Here is a 13,257-nt window from a genome sequence, read left to right as displayed (position 1 = left end):
AGGAAAACACACAATAAATTTTTTTAAAAAGGAATGCCACTTTAATATAATGCCTGACTAATTTACTCCAAGAGACAGCAATGGCATATAATGCAGAAGACATTTCAAAAGAAGGAAATTTCTGCAAAGAAAAATGGAATGTGTTCATTAAGTAGTTTGATATATATAGAGGATACTTATAGGCCAATCTGCTTTGTCCTGAAAAACTAAGGTTTGGACTAATGATTTCCAGATCTGCCTGTTTGAGATGGGTTTTTCTGTGACAACCAAAACAGCAGCAATAAAATGATAACCTCAGTTGCTTACAAGCATCAAATTGAACGCCTTCCTCGTGGTGTATGGATCGCCTGTGGCTCTTACAGGTTTAGCTGAATCGGGCTCAACCAAGCACACTGCATGTGACCATCATTCTGGCTAAAGAGTGGGCATCACGACCAGCCAAGCGACACCAGACATGATGCAATGTAACACATGCTACATACTCATTTTGTCAAAATTAGTCTCATGGCCAAGACAGAAGTATACATACAACCTATGAGAGGCACTGGCAAGTCCCACAGAGAAAGTGGGAGTGCAATACTTGGGAACAGTAATTTAATGCACCACCATGTGTCCAGGATACCTGAGGAGATCTCTCTCCTGGCTGTTTAGTGTGTATAGGCAGCATTCCCTTTGCTTCACACAGGTACCAGAATCTGCATTCCTTACTTCCACCTTCAGTCTGACTTGACTGGGCCTTCACACCACTGTAAGAACAACTGGCACAACTTCTTAATCTTTCAATTCATTCTTCATGAAGACAGAGTTCTGCTTTCTTTTAATGGTCCTCAACTCAAACCATCATTGTTCCCTTCCCTGAAATACTATTGAACACCTTATCCACACCTTTCTCTTTTGGTTCTCCCTTAATTTTTCTGTATCTTGTACTTGACTGTATTTTATATGCCTTTTAGAAGATGGTTTTCCTGGGCACACAGTTTTCAGTAGCCAGTCATTCCCTCTCAGGACTCTGATGCTATCGCACTCACTCTGGTTTTCATGGTTGTGGTTGGGAAATCCGCCAGCATCTCAATCTTCCCTTTGATCTATTTTTTTCTCTGCTTCCTTTTAAATCATTCTCTGCATATTTTATTTTGTGCCATTTCAACATAAAATGTTCAAATGTGGGTTTATCTTTATTTCTTCTGTGTACTAGAATTTTTTCCTACATCTGTAAATTTTATATTTCATCATTTCTAGAAACTTCACAGACATTATCTCTTCAAATATTACCTCTTCTTCATTCTCACTCTTCTCTCTCCCTGGGATGCTAATTAGCTATATGTCGAAACTTTTCATCCTTTTCTCAAATCTCTTAACTTCCTTAATTCTTTTCATTTCCTGTATATCTGTACTACTTTCTGAATATTTTCCTCATCTCTTTAATTCCAATTTACAAATTTTTATTCACTATGTCTTAATGGCTATTTTATTTATCCATTGAGTCCTTAAGCTTTATAGACATGTTGTTCATTTCTAAAAATTCTCTATGGTTCTTTTGAATGGTTCCTTCTTTCTGACTCATTTTCACAATTCCACGTGTTTCTTCCATATAAAGATTTTATATTCCATACAGGATCATTTTAATATTTGAAGTTCTTTGGCTTCTGAATCTGTTGCTTTCATTTCTGCTGATTCTCATTCATATAAGTGTGCTTGGTTAGTTTTTGATAATGAACTAATATCTGGTTGGTGTTAATCTGAGTAAAACCTAAGATTTTGTCTGGTGCTAGGGGGCGCCACCATGGACTGTGCTCTCCTTGATCATCTGAGGAGGCTGAGCCCGAGCCCTCACAACATGTCACTCATTCAAGGCTTGGTCTCAACTGGCAGCGTGGATCTCTGAATTAGTTTGGAGGGGCTCTTTGCCTTTTCTCCATTGTCATTTCTGCATTTTGTTTTGGTTTTGTTTCACGTTGTTCCTTTAGACTTAATTCCCCTTATTTCCAGGACTCCAGAAGCAGTGAAAGTTGTTTTAGGCAGGAGCCATCATTTTCAAGTAAGATGGCCTTTTAGAGTTTCTAACCAACATACTGCAGTAGTGGACGTCTCGGTAATGTTTTGTACTCTGGGTTTGTAGCTATGCTCCTCATCGCTGAGCTTGCCAGGAATGGAAATTCCCAGAGAAATGGAGCATAATTTAAATTATTTTAAACATGGAACATCAGAGTTAGAACACTTAGACTTGCTTGCTTATAATGGACCCCATATCAGAACTGGTTTGCTAACTGACCGATACACTGTGCTACTGAGACAATGTGATTGAGTTAGGTTTCCTCTGCCTACAGAGTTCAGACCTGTTAACCACTGCTGAGAAAGTTACTCAAAATACCAGTTGTAGTGAATGCTGAGCTCATGACATAATCTCATGTAGAAAGGCTAACAATTGTAGTCACAAATACATCACTAGTATGGCTGAATTACTAAGATTTTACTATAAATTCATTATAAGGAGACACTCAAAGGAATATTCTGATATTTATTTTCCTATAATTTATCTTTTTGAGAAGAGATTGTATCTGTTATTGAATAGCACTCTATCACTTTCCTTCAAAACAGAAAGTGATATGAAACAGCTAATAAATCAGATTTTGTGAATAAAGGCTAGCTCCATTGCAGAAGTAAGGGTGTTTACAAGCCTACACTGGCATCGAGCAGAGTGAGTGTTGAGTAAATATCTTAACTGAAAACATTAATTTGGCAACAGAGAGAATTTATAGCCCATATGAAAAAAAATCACACAATCCTGAAAATGTGTTAAAGTTGGGATTTCTGATGATATTTAAATAAATTATGTTCTGAATTTCAGAACTTTATATATAACAATGGATTCTATGATGTGAATAAACATTATAATAGAAACTAAGAAAATGCCCCACCCCAACATCGGAACCAAGTAATTAGTACTTTCAGCGAATAAAGTCTGTAGAACTAGACAGCATTAGATTGAATTATGCCATATAGTAAATACTATATTTTCATGAGTTTTTTTACAGTTATTGCCAAAAGTCTGAGTGCTGCCCACAGGATACTGGAAAGAGGAAATGAGTTAATTCAGGCAAGAATCAATAAAATACACTTGCGTAAATCTGAAGTTAATATCCAGGGATGAATCAGCTTGTACAAGCCTCCTTCCCCACTTTGCCTGAGGCACTGTCTGGAACTTCTTAACCCACCGTATCTCTAAAGAAAAAAGTAAATCCATTCATCCTTATTTAAACACATACATGTTACCCTTGTGCACTTTTCTGCCATTTCAGCTTCAATTCAAAAGGCTGCAGATTCATGCTAGATAAATCAAAGGTAAAACATATTAAATGAAATGTTTCCATTCTTGCACTTTCTGCCTTTAGAAACCAATAGTAAGCCAAAGATGCTCTGGGTTTTTGTGTTAATATTTCAAAGAGTAATTTTGAAGAGCTTAACACAAAAAGGTGATGATTCAAATTTTTATCATTTTAAATTTATAGCTAAGGTTTAATAGTCACAAAGAAATCTAAACTAAGTTCTTTAAAATTTTGACATTTCTTCTTTCTACAAAAATTGTATTTTCACAGAACATATATTTAAACCTCAAATAGACTTGCAATGGGCAATGCATGTATTTATTTGCACTTAAAAATTCATGCTCAAGTTTCAGGATGAGAAACTAGCATCCATCATTTTGGCAGCAGAACCCAAGAAAGTTAAGAAAAATTCATCACCCTGATTTTTTAAAAATGAAGTAAGGCAAATTCAATATGTAAAACAAAAGTTCTTGAGATAACTCTTCTCATCTTTATTCTTTGTTGCTCTCTCCTTTGATTTGAAAAATAAAATGGGAATACATCTAAATGTATCTGGAAAGAGTCTTGGAGAATTTAGCATACTTCTTAGAACAGAAAAGAACTAACTACATTATGTGATAAATATGATATTTTCTATTTCAAATTCCTTTTGGGTCCTTATTCCATTAAAGTCAGAATGAAGGAATGGAAACTTTGTCTGTTACGATTTCTGTTAAACCTCTGTTAAACCTCATCTGTTACAGGACAGTTTTTCCAATGGTTGGGACACGACTAATAAAAACAGGTAAGAGAATCTGTATCATTCTGTTCAAGTTAGCACTGCATCCTGTTTTACATGTCTATATAGACATTTCACAGTTAGTAAACTGTGTACTCTGACAATGAACTTCTACAGTGTGCTTTTGTAGAAATCGTTATGATTACACTAGGACAGACTGAGTCCTACAACCAAAAGTCCCTTTCTGTACTTTAACTTGCACTAACTATGCTGTTTTAGAAGCTGCTTTCAGGATGTAAGAACTAAATTACAGTAACATTTTCAACAAAGGTATGCAACAAAGAATTGGAAGGAAGAATGACATTTTCCTGTTTTAAAAAGAAATATGGTTATAGAAGAATTCAATGAGGCTTATAATATTGTGGAAATGTCTTACAGTAAGTAACTACTAAACACAAAGCCATATATTTTAATTACTACTATCTTTCTGTGTGTCATTTGAAAACATTTAAGTGAATTTGAATAGAAGTGTATTTGCTGGGAAGTATCTTTTGTCACTTGCTTATTGCATGAAAAAATATGCTTTCAAAGAGCTTCACCACCTATTCAGTGTAAGTCTGTATCCCTTTATAGTTTAAGAACCTCTGTATATGTTTGGGTTTAAATAAGAGCCTACTGAGCTACATGCTTAGAGGAGAAAATTTTTTAAATAATTTTTAATAAAATGTTTCTTATCTATGTCCCTCTCTGCATACTATTATAAAATAATGACCAAGAGTACAACTGAAGATTTAAATTAATATGAAACGAGGAAGGTAGGCTGCGTCGTGACAGAACACCATCTCCCCTCATGCCAGTGAAGTGAGCATGCTCAGCCCCTTGGGAGGCACCAGAGCTCCTCTATGAGAACTCTTTCTGAGATGTAAGGAGGACACGTCTAGTCACTCAATTGCTGGGAGCCTATTGCTATTATTCTGGTATTAAGCATTTCTTCAGCCACAGTTTGATTGCAATGTTCCTTCTACTTTACTTCGTCATTTTGATAGACATCAAAGGTAAGGCTGCTACTTTCTCACTTACGTGAGTGTGATTCCAAAAGAATACAATATTTCTATCTTGTTTTATCATACTTGTAATGGACTCATTGCAGTGCTTGATAACAGACCCCCAGTCTGCACTGTCACTATCTCTGACTGCTTAGAGTCCCATCATAACAATTTCTTGGTGCAACACATTTTTCATGAAAATTTGCCTTATATGTCAATAAAATTGTAAATATGTTTTAAAAACAAAGCTAAATATACCAATTATAATGTAGAAACTTTTCTTAGTGTGTAAAAAAAGATGACAAGCTTGCAAGTTAAAATTTCGTCTTGTGAAATTTCAACCTGTTGATAAATGTTCATAACATTTATGTAATTGTCAGTTGCTGTGTTTTGTTGTAAATGTAGTTAAACTAGGGACTGCAAATCACAGACAAATCAAAAATCAGTACCTTTCCAGAGAGCAAACCTATCTAAAATAAAATAATTAAAAACATACAAAAGTAGACCCATTTAGGTAATTCTCTTTTCAGTTTTTAACATTTTCATTTCAGTCAAACTGCTAATTTACAAATTAGTGGTATTTTTATTGTAAAGCTCATGAAAGAATAAAATGTAATCTTCACCTGGTTTAAAAAATATAAATTGTTTTGTTATAAGCTTGTACATTTGTAAATATATAACCTATTCATCATTCTCAATGCATGTTAAATTTATTATTTCAAAATCTATCTATTAAGTTTAAAATCTTTCACAGAGACTTTTGATAAAAAGAATGAAAGTTAGAACTTGAAATTATTTTTGAGAGATTTGTTGTAGGTTTTTAACATATTCAACTTTATTAAATGAATTCAACTGAGTATTATTAATCTTGAAATAAAATGCAATATTTGTGAGAAATTATTCAAGAACTTTTAACAAATAAAACATTTTTAAAATATTTAAATTTAGTTTGAACTTGAAATACTAAAATTTTGTTTCAAATTATTTTAAAGCATTATTTGAATATGCTTAGCATGATTTTTGTTTTGTATTTTTATCTCTCTTCCATGAAAACTTACATTACCTAAGGAAAAAAATATATATGAACTCATTTTGTATGAAATACATTGTAAAAAGCTGTTTATTCCTCTGAATTAAGGTCTTCCCTCAGTACATTTGTATTATTCATTTTTAAAATTATTTTAAAAATAAGCAGTTAAAAGAGAACTTCTTGAATTCAACACACTTTGTAGAGGTTATCTGTGCCTTTAAAAAATTCTTTAAAGCACAGGAATATAACCGCAGTTAATTAATTATACTATAGTACTGCTTTTACTCGTGGCAATGTATCTAATTGGTTTTGCTTAGAAAACAAAATCTTTGAGATGAAAACATTACTAAAATAAAATCTTAAGATTTGCCACACTGTGATGATGTTGTTTAAATTTTTTAAAGAAGTGGAAAAGAAATTTTAAACTGATGATATTTTTTATACATAAGTAAATGCTACGTTTCAGATTCATAGTACCAACTTGATAAGAATTGATTAATTATAATCCCCTGGAAATTTTTACTTTATAATTCTACATTACTTTAAACTCCTAATTTAAACCTCCATACTTAAAATTATTTATTTTCAAAGTTAGGCATATTGATCAATGCTTTGATATCTCACTCTTACTTATAAAGATAGCAATAATTTGCTATATAATTAGCAAAATTTCTCTTTCTCACAATAAAATTATGAATAGTTAAAATAGTAGGACTACTTAGTAAGAACAAAGAAAAGTCTTTTAGCATCATATCAACTAAATTTAAATAAATATTTCTGACAGAGTCTTAGGCTAGATCTAAACAAAAGAAAAAGTTAGAAATTATATGATTGTTTTTCCCCACTCTGGCCATGATCACCCTTGAATGCCTAAGTACTGAATAATATCGGCTTATCTTAAGCTACAGACATTAACTGGTAAGTAAAGATAAAATAACTTGTCACTTTCTAACATTACTTTATCATCAGTTTATTCACTGGGTATCCTTGCTAATCAGCCTCAAGCTGCCTCCAAAAAATGTGTATGTGTGTGTGCACTAATAATGGACAATATTACAAATCAAAAACACGGGCTTATTTGGGAAGTTAAAGCATGAAGTGTGGAGAATGCTACTTGGCAACTACAAACTGCTACTTACTGAAATAGTTTGCTAACCTCGAAACATGCGGTAATCAAAAAAAGTCCTGAGCAGCATTTGGAAGTGAATAGTATGTGACTGCCCCCTAATGGAAAACTTCAAACCTGCACTTTGACGGGTCCTTCTAAGCCAAGTCAGTTCAACTTGATCCTGTGACTTGTGAAAAGGTTTTCCAACTAAATTTTAATTTCACACAATTGCATCCATGCTGCTGATAGCTGTGAAAAGCAATTATATCGCCGGCCAGTCACACTGAGAAGCTAAATCAGCACCAGTAATGAAAAAGAAACTTCCCTACTTGAGTGCTACCTAGAGCTGCTATGAGGGAAGAGGGGATGTACCAGACACCCACAAGTTAAAGCTATCTAGACATGCCCTCCGGAAGGTACTAGCCAACCCCGCCTCACAACAGATCTTTATTTATTAGTTCATCTTATTGTGAATAAATATGAGCACATGTAATAAAAGAGTTTAAGGACTCTCATTTGAAGTGACAGAATTGGCTGTTACCCAAATTTTAGAGGCAAAATTGGGATGCTGCTTTCAAATAAGCTGATATTGAAATATCACTTTTTGTATCCTAGACTATACTGGCCTGAGTGAGATTCAACTAAGACTGGTTTTTGTGTACATACTTATATAATCATACATGCCCTGAATTTTTAGGTGTACATATGCATACCTTTGAGAATCCAAAATGGTTTGGTTTACTCATTTGGTAAGAACGTAACTTAACATTTATTGGGCAAAATGAATGTGCTTGTTTTACATGAGAAATGATAGTGGAATCACAGGCATGATTATCTGAAAATAAAAGATAAGTCTTCCATGCTTTATTCATATGCACCCATTTCTCAGCCCTGTACTGCCAGTTGTTGAGTGTGTACTGAAAAACATTAAACTTGCTAGACACATTTTCTCACCAGTGTTGTATGGCTACTTTGTTTGCCCAGGAAAGTCCTCTATAAATAGAATACATGTTTGATGAGGAAAAGATAAATTTAATTCTGCCTTTCTCTGATTCCAGTTTACTTTTATTCAATCTATAAAGTTTAAAAGTTTTTTCAGTGACTATATTTTTCATTCCTATAATTTTGACAGAATTTAAAGTTGTCAATGAGGGTTTATAAACTGCCACCCTTAATTCATGATGTTCTTCCTTCTATTATTTCTTTGAGAATTTTAACCATCGAGATTTCAAACTGCTTTCCCTGTGTGTGGTCCCTTAACTGCCTCACCAGAGCTCATTGAAGTCTTCAGATCTGGGCCATAATTTTACACCAGTGTCTCAAGGATTTTGCACAGTGGGTGATTCAGTTCCAAAGCTCATACCTGACCTGCAGTCCTGCTGGCCATGAGAAAGGGGCAGGATCCAAATCACAGTCTTCGTGTCAGGCAGAGTGCCTTCTTCCCCACTCCTGTCGGGGCTCAGCTGAGCACACAGCTTCCTGAGGGGACCAGCCTCTACTCTGTGGTGGGGCTACATTGGGGCTCTAGCTTTCAGTGCTTATCCAGTGTCAGCTCTCTGCTGACAGTGCCTTTTCTCTATTTATGTTCTATGGAAAGCTGAATATTTAATGAAAAAAACATAATATCAATCTTTCCTGTGCCTATGGAGAAGCTATGTTGTGGGGAACATATTCAGGATAGCTCCCAATAGCTCATCTGCACCCAGCTCAGCAAAGAAGGTAGATTTTATTGTTCAGCTTTTGCTTGATGCAAGGCCATGCACACCAAAGGTCAAAAACTGTGGAATAAGGAGTTGTCCTAAAGTAAAAAGTTAGGGTAGGATGGACAGCAGAGTGGCAAGGAGGCCCCATTTGGAAGTTAGCAGACCCACGTTCAAGTCATAGCCCTGATCCTTACCAGCCTTCGGCCTTCAGTGCAACAACTCCTCAACCTTAGCTGTCACATTTGAACAAGTGTTGAGTTTCGGAGACCCACTTGAGGTGATGTTTTAAAAAAAAACCCAAATCAGATTCTAGGACTCCAACCTCCAGGACAGAATGTGAGACTCTGCACCCCAGGCCACCTGCTGAACCTTCCCGGTGATCAGTCCTTTGCAAACACTGGCACTGCTGTCAGCACATCAAAGTACAGGTAGTCTTCTTTTCTCCAAGAGATACCAATGCTTTGTTATACTCTTTATGCATACCCGGGTGGCTAATTGGGTTCACCTGGATTATTTGACACATTAATTCTTCCTGAAAAGGCTCTTTTTTAATTTAGGGGTTATAAGGACTAATTAAATATTTAACAAGGGAATTGCTGAAGCTGCATTGTCTAATAATCACTACACAACCTCCAGATGGAGAATATAATTCAAAAGAGTACAATTAATGTGCAAGTTTAGCTACAAAGCAGTCTTGATGTTATTTACCACTTTCTCCTTAAGAAATAACAAGGAATTAGTAACCATACGACACAAGTGACCAAGGAAAAGTCTCTTCTGATTTGGACCAAGATCCTCTTCCTCAATTGTTTCCTGGTTTTCATTATCCTTTTTTTGTTGTTGTTCAATTATGGTCCAGCCAGTGAACACTGGATGATTAGTCATTTGCCTATAGCAGGACAAGAGTGACAACAATTCAGGGTACTCTCCCCTCCCCTGCCCCCTCTGTCTCTTTCTTATGAGGCTTATCTCAGACAAGTGTCTCAGATACCTTGCCTGAGACTTTCTGTCCTAACCACATAGGCAAAACAGAATATATCTGTAATATTTTTGTAGATATTTCTACTCTTAATTACTTTTTATGTAAATTCATAAAAATACAAGAAATTAAAAGAATGTTGATCCTCTTCCACTCTGCCTTTGAAGGCCACTGCAAAAATATTTTCTTAAAAGCCTCAAATTATGTGCTACATGCGAACATATTCATAGGCAGGAAGTGGGTAATAATCTACAATGAGTGTTACTGAGAAACTCTGTCTGCTTGTTCCAAAAGCATTCCTTTACAGTTGTTTTCTAAATCATTTTTTATTTTTCAACTACAGTCAACATACAATATTATATTAGTTTCAAGTGCATACCCCAGTGATTAGACATTACATAATTACTAAGAGATCACCTCAATAAATCTCACACCTGTTTCTCACCGTATGTAGATAATACAATAGAATATTACTGACTGTATTCCCCATGCTGTACTTTACATCCCTATGACTATTATGTAACTATCAATTTGCACTTCTTAATCCCTTCACCTTTTTTACCAAACCCCCTCCCCTAAATCCTCTCCCATCTGGCAACCATCAAAATGTTTTCTGTATTTATGCATCAGTTTCTGTTCTGCTTGTTTACTTATTTTGTATTTTAGGTCCAATTATTGATATGTATGTACATGTATTTATTGTCATTTTATTGCTCATATTTTTGTGTTATTCTTTTCTACTACTTCTTAAAGAAGATAATTTAACTTTTCATGTAATATTAGTTTGGTAGTAACGAGCCTTCTTTAGCTTTTTTCCTATCTGGGAAGCTCTTTATATGTCCTTCAATTATAAATGATACCTTGCTGGACTGGGAAAGGTCAATGCCCAAGCCTGCGAGACCAGGAAAGCCTGGCTGGGAGCACATGCCCTCATGCCAGGCCAGGGCTGGGAAGCCTGGGGAAAAATCTGCTCTCAGTGGGGCACGGGAGAGCGGCACCAGTCTGGATCTTGGGAGGGCACTGGCGAGACCAGTTGAGTTCACCAAGATGCGAGAAAGGCCACACTAAGAGCCCCTCAAGCTGCTGCAGCTAGTGAGACCAAAAGAAAAGGTTTGACCAGCTGGAAACCAACAAGACGAGTAGGTGAAATCGGAGAACACCAAGATACCTGCAGGAGATTGTACCACTGACTTTCACAGGCATCCTACCACAGGAGTTCACACCATAAACTCAGGGAACCAGAACAGATCAATTTAAGAAGCTGAGGCCAACAAGAAGAGCAACACAAACATTGGGAAGACAGAGAAACAATCCCAAAATGAAAGAAAAGGAGGAAGTCTCAGAAAGAATGTTAGATGAAATAGAGGCAAGTCAACTATCAGATATGGAATTCAAAACATTGCTTATCAGGAAATTCAAAGACCTCACAACGAGCTACCAGAAACTACAGAGGAGCTACAATGAACTCTCCGCAAAATATACCAACACGAAAAAGGAAATAGAAACCATCAGCAAGGCCAAGAGGAAATGAAGAATACAATTTCTGAACTGAAGTACACAGTAGAAGGTATGAAGAGGAGAATCAATGAGGCAGAAGATCGCATAAGTGAGATCGAAGACAGGGTGGAAAGAATCTCCCAGATGGACCAAGTACTGGAAAAGAGAATCAGAAAAAATGAGGAGAGTCTAAGAGAAATGCAAGACAATATGAAACGTAATGATATCCGACTAATAGGAATACCAGAAGGAGAAGAAGAAGAACAAGGGATAGAAAACCTACTAGAAAGAGTAAAAATGGCAATTTTTTCTAAGTTGAGGAGAGATAAAGTGACTCGAATCCAGGAATGGCAGAGAGTCCCAATCAGGTGGAACCCAAAGAGGCCCACTGCATGACACATCATCATTAAAATGGCAAAACTCCAAGACAAAGAGAGAATCCTAAAAGCAGCAAGGGAGAAAAAGGAAGTGACATACAAGGGGGTCCCAATAAGGTTGGCTACTGACTTCTCAATGGAAATATTCCAAGCAAGAAGTTAATGGCAAGAAATATACCAAGTAATGAGAAACAGAGGCCTACAACCAAGGCTACTTTATCCAGCAAGGCTGTCAATCAAGATAGAAAGCCAAAAAAGGAGCTTCCAAGACAAAAGAAGTCTAAAAGAATATGCCTCCACCAAACCAGCTCTACAGGAATTACTAGAAGGGCTGCTTTAAGGAAAGGAAGGAAAAGAGAGAGGCCCAGAGGAAGACAGGTACATAAAGGGCAATGAATAAGTACCTTTCAATAATAACCTTAAACATAAATGGACTAAATTCACCAATTAAAAGACATGGAATAGCTGAATGGATAAGAAACCATGACTCACACATATGCTGCCTACAAGAGACACACCGCAGGTCAAAGACCACCACAGACTAAAAGTGAAAGGGTGAAAACAAATTTTCTAAGCAAATGGACAAGAAAAAAAAAGCCGGGGTAGCAATTCTCATATCAGACAAAATAGACTTCAAAAAAGGGCCATAAAGAGAGACCCAGAAGGTCCCTTCATATTACTCAAGGGAAGAATCCACCAAGAGGAAATTAACATCGTAAATATATATGCACCCAACACAGGAGCACCCAAATGTACAAAGAAAATCCTAGAGGACCTCAAGAAAGATATTGACAGCAACACAATTATAGTAAGGGATTTTAACACCCCACTGTCAAAAATGGACAGATCTTCCAAACAAAATATCAACAAAGATATAGCAGCATTAAAGGACACCCTAGATGAAATGGGCCTAATTGATATATATAGAGCCCTCCACCTCAAAGAAGCTAAATACACATTCTTTTTTATAAATACACATTTCTTTTTCAAATGCACATGGAACATTTTCAAAATTAGAACACATGATAGGACACAAAACGAGGCTCACTAAATTCAGGAAAATAGAAATCATACCAAGTATTTTCTCTGATCACAAGGGACTGAAATTGGAAACCAAACCCACAGGAAAAAACCCAAAACACTCAAACGCATGGAGACTGAATGGTATGCTATTAAACAACAAATGGGTCAAGGTTGAAACTAGGAAAGAAATCAAAAAGCTTCCGGAAAAAAATGAAAATGAACTCACAACAATCCAACACTTATGGGACACAGTGAAGGCAGTCCTGAGAGGGAAGTTCATAGCAATACAGGCTCACCTAAAGAAGATAGAAACATTTCAAACAAACAAACTAACCCGATGCCTGCAAAAACTCGAGGAACAACAACAAAGACAGCCCAGAGCAAGTAGAAGGAAGGAAATAACCAAGATCAGACCAGAATTAAATGACATGGGGACTAAAAGCACAATTC

This window comes from Sturnira hondurensis, unplaced genomic scaffold, assembly GCF_014824575.4.
Source record: "Sturnira hondurensis isolate 20B ecotype Veracruz unplaced genomic scaffold, ASM1482457v3 Scaffold0022910, whole genome shotgun sequence".
Classification (NCBI taxonomy): Eukaryota; Metazoa; Chordata; class Mammalia; order Chiroptera; family Phyllostomidae; genus Sturnira; species Sturnira hondurensis.
The sequence above is the reverse complement of the archived record's forward strand: the minus strand, read 5'-3'. Positions refer to the sequence as shown.